Consider the following 11,484-nt stretch of genomic DNA (forward strand, 5'->3'; position numbering starts at 1 on the left):
ACGTCAGAACCTAAAACCTCACATGCATTGCTAGGGTATGGTATTTATGTTTACAATGATTATATCCACATACATCAGGGGTGTCCAAACTACGGCCTGCGGGCCAACTGCGGCCCGTGGTCCATTTATCATTGGCCCGCAGGAAATTCTAAAAATGTATTGTATGTATTGACGGGTGAGGATGTTTTTGAAGCTGTGCCAGATGCAGTTGGCATAATGGGACTTGAATGGGACGAGCTGTGTGGAGGTGCGATGGATGGGGCTCCAGGCGAGCGCAAAGGAATCTACGGTGTCCACCGAGGGGCAAGAAAGTGGAGGTAAGGCTGTTAATTCGAGCACCAGGGCTCTAGCACAGACTATTTCAAGCTTCCCTCTCTGATGTTGATGCTGATGGTTGGCATCTTTAGAGGATTTCACTGATCACCTTAACACACTGAACAAGGCAAAGACCAGCTTGTACCACAACTAATAAATGAAAGCCCACAAATGGAAAAATGGAAAGGCAGTTTTTTTCTTGAATCATATTCAGTTATCAAACAGAATTTACCTACATGTGATTGATTTTGCCAACTTTAATCCACTAGAGGTGAGGCGATATACATCACCTCTAGTGGATTAAAGTTAGCAATATAGCTCACTTCTAGTGAGTGGCCCAGCCTTTTGTATGTTTTTCTGTATGTGGCCCTCAGGGAAAAACGTTTGGACACCCTTGACCCCATACATAGTTTTGAGTGGCCATAGTTCAGGAATCCTAGAGGCTCTTGGGTGATGTAGGAAATACACCCAACATCGGCAGACACAACGACTTCAAAAGTGGATAACTATGATGCAGAGGGGTGTGTGTAGGGGCTATCAAAAGGGAAATGAAGCATGATGGAAAGTGAAGAAGGTCTGAGGTAGATAGGAGGACTAGTCTGACGGCTCTAAAGATGAGCCTAAGACAAGGAGGATGCTGAGAGGGAAAGACATGGACTCACACACATTTCACCACAGGTATCTGCAGGTGTGGCTATTGTGTGAAAAAAATGAGGACATTCTTTTCTTTGCTACTGGCTAAACAGCAGATTGTTTCAAAGCTGGTGTTCCCTCTTACATTCTTGAGGTGCTAGAGTGTAGGAAGAAGATAAGGACACGATGCCACATGGCACTGTTGAGACATTGTTCTGATCTCTGCATTAGAACTGACAACTACTAATGGTCATCTGCTCTCTGTCACTTCTGATGTAGCTGCTGCTCACACCAGATTGTTATGGTGCTAATAGTATTATAATTACCTCAAAATGCCTGAAGATTGTTTACCCGCCCGTGGGTGAGCTCACACTGCGGGAATTTAACCAAATACAGCAAAAAATGTATGCCATCCCTTGGAACCCCGCAAGCCACCCAACTATCACTGCTACCCTGCTGCTGCTGCTGCTGCTGCCACCACCTTCAAAATTTTTATGAAGTTCCTGCATGTTTTTCTATAATAAATGTGTTCTTTTTTTACTTTATGTCTACACATTTGTTATGATTAACCACTTTCTTTCTGTTGTGTGCATGCAAATTGTGATAAATAGTCCAACTGTCCCAATGCAGATATACCATCTGGTAGTCATAAACAACTCAAACTACTACTACTGTATGCAAGGCAATGCTGCAGGTCAGCTACAACGCAGGTTTAGGTGTCAGTGAGCCATCAATCAACGTAATATAGAGGAAGCTATCACAAAAGCTGTAGTATGTAATGTGCACATTCAGTGTGCTTCAGTCCAACATGAGAAAATTTGAAAAAGTGACACTTGCTTTTTAGAAATGAATGGAAAACTCAAATGTAATCAAAAAACATGGAACTTCTTAATATTCTTTGGGAATGAACTGCTCCTTTTTAGTAGTTAATTTCCAAAACATTATATCGCTTTCCTCACCATATTGTGGGACGACAGCGCCGCGTCGTGCCTGATAAGTGTGTTAGAGGGAGGCAGCCAGGTAAGGGTTTAAGCCTTCGTTTCGTTTCCATATGTGATGATACATCTTCATTTAGGGGGAGGACAGGAAGTCTTGACTTGTTCATTAGATGGCATGCCAACACTTTGTGAGCCATACATTAAACATATGTATGGAAATCAGCATTAGCACGCCATATCAAGCCCCTTAATCAAATTTGCAGGCAATAATACAATCCTCACTTGAGTTACTGCTCTTACTGTACTTCTGCACATGCAGGAAATGTTGCCTAAATCCCTTTCTCAGTCGGGCATTCTCAGCTTCTTGGATTTTACAGCTCAGTTTGCGGATGATTTACATGAAGTCTTTATTACTCTAAAAGCTGTGTGTGTGTGTGTGTGTGTGTGTGTGTGTGTGTGTGACGGACTGAGAGAGGCAGAAGGGAGGAAACGATAATGCTAGAGAGGATCTGCTGCACGCCTCAGACTGCAGAAGGCTGCATTAAGTTGGTCTCGGGGCTAGCACTCTGCAATGATGTAGCTGGAGCAGACTGTGGCGGGCAAACTAACAAACGACTCCCCGAAAGTGCAAGCCAGACCTCTTACAGGCTCGCATCATGGCTGCGAAGCTCTTGTGTGGCTTCGGCAGCGACGTGGGCCGCTTCACTGGAAGCTTTCCCAGGCTACACTATCACGCTGATGTTCTGAACTGGGGCATTTGCAGCGAGCGTAGCTCCAGTATGGCAGCCCTTTCATGTCACATTGTTAAAGCTGATATATTTTCTAGCAAACAGAAAGGTTCACAGAGGGCGCAGGCTGACAGCGCTAATTGGTGGATACCCGTTTGTTTGTTCTGGAAGCGTCTGTGATAATAGAAGTGAATTCAAAAGGGGCAGGGGAGTGGGGGCGGGGGTGTTGGGAGGGGGTAGGAGTGGTGGCTGTGGGTTGAGACAAAAGCATGTGTCACAGTCTTTTCTGTCTGTTGACTGCGATAAGGATGTTTAGGTGGAAGACCTCCGAGACAGCTGAAAAGAACGCGGACATAAAGGACACAGCGATTCTGCTCCTCAGCATTTTCTTCTCCACCTTAATGTTGCTTTGCCGAGCCTTGTTTCTCATGGCTGTGGAGAGAAATAAAATATTCAAAATATGATAATGCGTGTGTATCCTTGTGGAAAATGTGGTGCACGTGTAATTTTCTACCATCACACCATAATGAGCCACAAACCTGAAAGCTGAGACCTTGGCTTGTGTATTATGTTGAAGGTAGTTCAACATTTTGCAGAATTTACTTATATGCTTTTTTGCTGAGAGTGAGATCCCATTTACACTTAGTCACTTGATGCATCTCGCTCGGATTGAATGGCTATCCAATATCAAAAAAGCAAACATTGCACCAGTTGTAAAAGAAGGCTGATTTTGTTAACTTTGGACAGAGCCAGGCGAGCTGTTTCCAGCCCTTATGCTATGCTATGGGGCTCTGGTGCCATAATCAACATAATGTACAGCATGACACTGCAGCACATTGCTCAAATTGTTAAACTATTTCTTTAAATGAAATCAGTCAGTGAAGTGAATGAATGACATGACTAAGCTGTTTCACTGCTAATACACAAGGAAAGAGACATTCCTATATTTATAAAGAATTACGAAGATTAAGTGCCTCTACAGTGGTCTCAAGGTACAAAAAATGTTCTTTAACCTGTGTGTGTTTTCATCTTCGCTCGTGCCTGCAGTGGTACGCCATCTCAGTCACATCTCGCTTTAGACTTTCTATTTGCTTTAGTGCCTGCCAGTGCCCCGGGGTTGAGGGAGAGGAAATAACTCTGCGCGCTCAGGCAGAGTTCAGCAGAACAAAAAACATTTGGGTTAAAGTGACAGAGTGAATTTCTGTTGGCTCTGCAGCATTATACCACCACCAAACTCAAAGCTTGCAACTTGTAGGTTGGGGGTTAGGGTTGGCCAGCTCTTTCTCTCTGAAAAGACACCAAAAGAGAAATAGAGAGGGAGGGAGGAATTTCCTTAAAGCTTTAAATCTATTTTTTCTTTTTATTCATCGGCAATGGGGTTTGTGGATGGTTCATTTTCAGAAAATCTGAATAATGGTTTAGGACAGCGTCTATTGAGAGTGCACTGGAGGCCACGAGTCCACCAAACTCAATTACCAACTGTTCAAAAAATGTTCTGTATCAGTAATAGTCATAAAAGGGAACAGTGAGGAAATGGTCACAAATCTTTTTGCTGGCTTTCTTTCCAATTATTTCACATGTGTAACATGTGTGTCTGGCACTCTGTTGTATACGCTGTTAAAAAATATGCAAGATCCTGCCAGAGACTGGAAGTAAAAACACATTCTGATCTCTTATTTTTAACAAAACAAATAGTCCATTTGCATGCAGAGAACATGCAGTGTAACCTGCTGGCTATAGACAAAAGTGTTCATTTCTTCCATAATATCTTTTCCAGATAACGTTTTGATTTGTTTTCCAAGCACAAGCCATCACCACTGGCTCAACAGCTGACTCTTCCACTGAGAGGACCTCATCTGATATGATAACACAGTAACATATTTTGCTGATGTGTGTTTTTGTACGTTGGTGCATGTGCAGGTGCCTTTATGTTCATGCTAATTTGTGTTTTATCAGCCTTGTGTGTTCAAGCAGTGTGTCTTGCTGTTGTGAACATTTATTCCCCATTGTGCTTTGATGCCATTAGGGAACAGTGGTGGTAGATTGTTGATGAGCCTGAGGATACTGTGTTGTCTGCTGATGCGCAGCATTGAATGTAAATGAGCTTCCAATACAAGAGGATACACGCAGTTGCCATTTTATTAGGTACACCATGCAAAACCTAATTCGATCCAATGCATCAGCCCTACAATAAATCCTCATTTCGTGAAGGTTATAATGTTCAATTTTTGTTGAATTTGTTTCAGAGAAGTGAAGATTTAATTGTTTGATCATTTTGGAGGATGTAGTTTGTATGTATTGTACGATACAAATTGATTTTTTTTGTCATTTGGCCTACATTCATTGATATATATGAGATGGACAAAATAATAGAAACACCAGCCAGTGTGGCACAACACTGCTCAACACCGCAAACTGCAGCCTACAAAAAAGCAGTAGCTTTATTACATTTCATGTTTTATTTGTATTTTTCATTGTTTATTTATTCAGCTGCATGGTAGTGTGGTGTTTAGCTCTGTTTCCTCTCAACAAGAGGACCTTGGTTTCGAAACTGCTGCCTGGAAGATGCATTTCTATGTGAAGTTTGCATGTTCTCCCCTTGCTTGCATAGTTTCTCTCTGTGTACTCCGGCTTCCTCCAATGACATGCAGGTTAGAGTATTTACTGGTGACTCTAAATTGCCTCTAGATGTGAATACGAGTGTGGATGGTTGTCTTTCTCTACTATGTCAGCCCACTGACTGACGAGTCTAGAGTGTCCCCCGCCTCTCGCCCACTGTCAGTGAGGATATGCTCTGGCCCCTCAGTGACCCTCTGAGCATAAGCAGTATTGATAATGGACGGGTGGATTGATTATATTCCTAAACCTGTTGTATTTCATTTCCAAATATGAATGTCTGCAATCTGTTTCAAGGCCTGTGAGGTAGTCAAATTTAAATGTATTAATCCTATGCTATGTTTCGTTTGTTCTCAGGTTGCTAAAATTCCCACATTCTCCTGAAATATAGACGACATGACTCATTAGTCGCTAAAACCCTGCTCCATACTATGTGGTCAACATGGTCTGAAATGACCACAAGTCTGAAGTCTAGTTATTCATTGTAGCTATCATGCTGTGCGTGTACAGAGGTAACATATGTTAAAATGTGAAAAACGTTAACCGCTGTCTCACCTATCACCTCAACTAGAATTGATGTTGGCGCATTCATCACTTGCCTCTGATTGGCTGAAAGCAGACTGAAGTCAGATTGAGAGAATTAATTGAAATTAAATGCCAATTTAGTCTGATTATCAGGTTAATTTCTCATACCAGGTTTGACACAATTTAACAATGACCACTGTGGGGCTTTGCCCTTCAATTATTTTGTGAAACGAGATGTCACTTCTTTCAGATGACGATTATGTCAGAAATCTAACGATGACTTCAGTGACTGTTTCCAACCATGACATACTTTAAAGCTGCATCTGATTTGTTTAGATGAGTAATGTGGAACACTGCAGGAAAGACTGTTCCAAAAAGCTTTAAGTAGGCTACATATCTAAGTTGAAAAGGAAAATAAAAAAAAAGTAATGGTGAAATAAATCCCATATTGTATCATTTCATGCTTTCTCTACTCACCGTATTTACCTCTCCTGGATTGGGGAATTGTACTGGAAGAAAAGAGCAAAATGTTTTTAAAAACAACCCACCGCCTTAAGGTATTCTAAAGAATCTTTGAGGTTATTAAGTTGAACATTTGAAGGTACTCCTGACCCACTTTGAAGTTTCTTTACCTGGCTGTTGGTGTGACTGTTTGCAGATTTTGCCTAGATCGTAAGGTGAATCACAGCCATTACAGTAATTCGGACTGACATTGTCCAGAGCCATTGTTCTGAATATAATTATGTTGATGATTTATGTGTCAGACAGGCCCCCCCACACGAAAACACTCACACACACCCACACAGAGGCACATAGAGAACGCATATACTTACACATGATACAATACCTGAGGGAGATGTCAGGAGGCACAAAGTATCGCTTTGTGACAATTTATCCATGAATCAAGTTACAGTCTGGCTCCACCTGTCGCAGCATAGAAACAGCGTGGCATTACCTCCCACTAGGCTCTGGGGAGGAGGACTTACAGCAGATGGATGGGCTGATACAGGAGGGATCTGGTTCATAGGATGGGTTTCTATATGCGGGCTGGGAATATAGGTCAGTAACACATTTACGCTCTTTAATAATGTTGAGCTTTTACACCAAGAGCTCCAAATTATGACTCCCACTCTCCCGCTCACTTTGTTGCCAAGGTGATGAATCAGAAAAAGATTTTAAAAAAAAGAAAAAACAAGGAAAACAAATACAACAAAACATTTTCACCTCAGCAGAAAAAAAAGTTGACTACCTTCTGTATTGTTTTGTACTGTAAAATTTCATATGTGGAATAGACACATCACGAAGCTCACTGATTATAAAGCCAAAACAACAACAGCCTTGTTTAGTTTCTGTCTCTTCCTCCTCTCTTAGTGCTTTAGGAAAGTAGAAGAGACAATTTTTAATTTTTAATTTTTTTTGTCAACAAACAGTGTCACAATAAATCTCAGCCCCTCCTCTTGTGTGCTATGGGGGAGCTTGTTTTGCAGGCGACTCGCTGTGGCACTGGCTTGTTTATGCTGTGCAGTGAGCTGTGCTCACAACAGAAAAAGAAGGATAAGAGGGGGAAAAGGATGGAGGGAAAGAGACAGAAATGAGAGGGGGGCTGATGGAGGGAGCAATGTGGAAGGATGGATAGAGAGAGAGGAGGGACAGCGAGAGAGATGGAGGCAGAGGGGGCCATGCTGCAGTGTTCTGGCTGCTTTCCAAGGGCAGTGTTGCTTCTAGTGAACAAACAAAATACTGGTCTCAGCTAAATATAACATTTCCCTTCGTGAGCAAGCCTTCAGTGAGGTGGTGGAGGCAAGAGAGGGAGGAGAGGAGCACGAGTGGGGGATGCTCCGTCGCTGTGCAATGCCCCCTGACCTGCAACAGGCCACCTGAAGCAGAGTGTGGCGTTAATAACACGGAGGTCAGGATCTGCTCCCCTGTTTGATTACTTCCCAGCTTTTCTTCCGGCATCCCACCTCTGTCTTCCCCCTCCCTCTGTCACTCTGTCCCCTCCTCTGCTACTATCCCTCTATTGTGCTGAAATGAGCAGAAGTTCCCCTCTGCTGTCCCCTGTGTTGGTTTATCATGCATGACAAGTGGCAAAGATGACTCCCCCTTAACCTGATCTCAAACCTCTTTCATTTTCGCTCTCCCCACACTCCCACGTTCTTATCTCAGTGTGTTTCTTTTTTTTTTCAACACAAATAGAGCTTCGAAAATGAGCTACCGCTGCCGCCGATGGACATCAATAATTTACAGTGCAGCCAATGCGGCAGGAGAATGGAAATTAAACATAGGTTTTAGCCCAAGCACAAGAGGCGGGAAACAAGCCATGCATGGCCTGACTAGTGTGTGTGTGTGTGTGTGTGTGTGTGTGTGTGTGTGTGTGCGACTGTATGCACACAGTCTATGCTGTTTTAACGTCACAGCAAAAGATATTGCATTGTTACTCCCTGCAGGTATTTGTGAAACATCAGGAGCAATGCTTGCAGTGGCTTCTTTCTCAATTGGTGATTATCTTCAATGAGGTTGCTGTGGTCTGAAGACAAATGCACACAGAATATTTTTATTTTAACTTCGCCTGGAGTTGGCAGCAAACCGCTGCCAATTTACTCAGCCAGTGTGCATCTTTCTGTGTGTGTGTGTGTGTGTGTGTGTGTGTGCACATACATGAGCACATCAGTACAGTCTTACCCACGCATGTTTGTATGTTTCCACTGAGCTGTTTTTCTGTGAAGCAAACACTTCTAAGTTCTTCAAAGAGTACAAGAACATGAGAAGGGAAGAAGCCTGAAGTTGGTGGTGGCTAGAAGGCTTGGAGGCTGGGTGTTGCTTGACACAGGCAGAGGCAGACATAACAGTACACTAGAGGCTTTGCCTGGTTAAAACTCAGCACCACTACTCATTGCACTACACCAATCCAGCCTGACTTGTGCGACAGGGAAACCTTCAGGTGAAGAGCAACACATTCAGTGAAGTTTCAGCACCACCAGCAACACAAATCAAATACAAATCCCTCTAAGAAAAAGGAACCGGGAACGACAAACTTATTTAACACTGCAGCCCTGTGCGGTTTCACTTTACCATCAGCTCAGCATCGAATCAGGTCAATATTTTCCCCCCACTTACACAATGAAAAACCACCAAAGGAAAATAAACACGCTGGTTTCGGGCCGTTATCAAGCACGACACGGGGGTAATTTGTCAGAATCGAATCACCAGATGGCATTCACTGTGAATGTGTTGATCAGAGTTAAATTGAGCCCAGGAAATGTTCATGGCAGGCTGCCGCCACAGGAAGGGCTAAATTAATCAGGGGTAGGAAATTCACACCTCCCGAGTATGTCATCCACTTCCTGTCTTTAGACAAATACGCAGGGAGACAGACAGACGTTTCTTCACCCTCTGGCTGGCCATGACAAAATGCAAATTGACATATCTGCGTATATAATAGACTTAATGATGAAATACTAATGGTATTTTGAGCTGCCGTCTCTCCTTTTGATGTACTCTGAGTAGACAGCGCAGAACCTGTGACCTCCAGGTGTGAACGATGATATTTAGAGGAACAGCGCAAACTTCCCTGAGAGCCTGACATCCGTATACCCTGGGTGGAACAAATTACTCTAGAAAATAAAATTCTCCTGAACACTTGGGACATACCTCAGGCACTATCAGACATGCCTGTCATAAAGTGACAAAACATGTAGACAGCGCATTTTAAAGATACAATCCACCGACGTTTTTCAGTTTCACTCAGACTGCTGTCATGTGTTGGTAGTTCATGGCTCCTGACACTCAGTCACTGGATCATCATTCTTCTTTCAACTCAACGTCAGATTATTTATTCTCTGTTGACCCTAAACTTATCAGCAAGAGGTTTAGATCCCATGCTGTTAACACACGCTGTATCCACCCACATCCACAAAACCGAAGACGTTCCCCTGATGATGCGGCTTAACACCCTTGCCACGTTAACCCTTCTTTATGGCAGTCAGGATGACTGCAGAGAGAAATCACTTCATGCTCACATCCTCTGTGATTCATTTCTGATGCGATGCATTCTGTCTGCTTGGAGGGCTGGAAAAACTTCCCATACCTCTTCATTTTGTGATATTTTTTGGAACCTGTTTTTAGAAAATGTACGGTTTGTTAAATGAAATGTAAGGTTTGGGAAAGTTTACTTCAACAGCTCCGGACAAAGTTGTTACCTGAGGTAGCACTATGGTTGCCGGAAACATCAAATGGTCCTTATCTACACAACCTTTTTTCTAGTAAAAGTGGAACAGACTGCTTGAAAATATAACACAACAATAAAGCCTAGATAAAAAGTAACCTATCTGTTGTTCGGATATATTTTTTTATAATGTATCCAAACAGGGTGAAGGCCTTATAGCATCACAGTGTAAAAACAAGGGGCTTGTGCTGTGTGTTCTGCTGTGGTCGGCACAGTATTACTGTACTAAACAGCTGCACCTTAGCTGCAATGCTAATGTTGCTATCAGTAGATTGCTATGCTTCAAAGACTCAAACAGCATTTTGTAATAAATTTGCTATGGTTATCATTGTTTACATGTACCAGCAGCGCTAGAGCGGAAGGATTGACATGCATAGCAACAGTAAGTAAGGGAGGAGGGGCTTGTTGAAGGGCCAATATAACAGACTGGTGTCCACAGTAAGCTCTCATTATCATGATCCGTTTTGGGGGAAAACAATCCCTTGCCCCACGTTGACGGCGGCACCTTTTTTAAAATAATAACGCCATGCTGAAGAGATGCTGTGTAGTTGATTGCTCCAGGAATAAAAACACTGATCTGTGCTTTGTTCCCCTGCCATGCCCTGAAAACAACCTGATCGCAGGGTTTATTGCTCGAAGCTACAAGCTAACGTTATATTCTCATGTGTTTGTTTCCTGTTTTAGCTTTGCTTAGTTTAGGGGTGCAAAGCCAAACCATTTTACTTCAGTGAATTTATTATGTTAACAACTAAAGCCAAATGTTAGTAGCACACTCGTCAGCCACGGCACATATCGCAAGGGCAGAACAGTGGCATCGACTTGTGTGCACTCATCTGTTTTGCAGAGTTGAAGTAGCTAATAACTGTATAAAAATTCAATGCTTCCTGTAACCTACATTGTGTTAAGAATTGGTTATAATGGGCTCAGTAGGCTCATAGCAGTTACTGGATGGAGCTCAGGCTACACTGACCGGGCTAAAGTAAGTTAACGTTAACTTATAGGCAATAAAGTAATGTTAGTTAGGTCAGTTCACATTGTACTATTGCAAGCTAGTATACTAGTTGTAGAGCAGGACTGACTGTAAACTATTTCACTGGTAATTTGCTAACCTGGACACTTAATAAAGTAAAAATGGTTGTCCAGGGAGCCTCTGGCCACTGAATGTTGCTGAAAGGCCTTATTGCATCAGCTTGATGCTGGTAGGGATTCATTTGTGAATATAAGTATAAAACTGCAGGTGTTTACTCAACTTTTGTGTGCCACACTATATCATCAAGTTTAGGTTCTCATTTTCCTTGCAAATAAGCTGATTTTCCAGACTCATTAATATTATGGGAAATTCCTGAAACCAGCATAAATAAGTGGAATTATCTTACCACATTTGCAGAGCTTTTTACAGATCCTATGAAAATGTAATGAATAAATATGAGACTAAATGCCATCTTGGAAACTGACACAACGGTTGGGTGGCGTGTGTGACATCGACGGGCGCAGGTTAGTGCTC

This window comes from Pempheris klunzingeri, chromosome 22 (genome assembly GCF_042242105.1).
Source record: "Pempheris klunzingeri isolate RE-2024b chromosome 22, fPemKlu1.hap1, whole genome shotgun sequence".
Classification (NCBI taxonomy): domain Eukaryota; kingdom Metazoa; phylum Chordata; class Actinopteri; order Acropomatiformes; family Pempheridae; genus Pempheris; species Pempheris klunzingeri.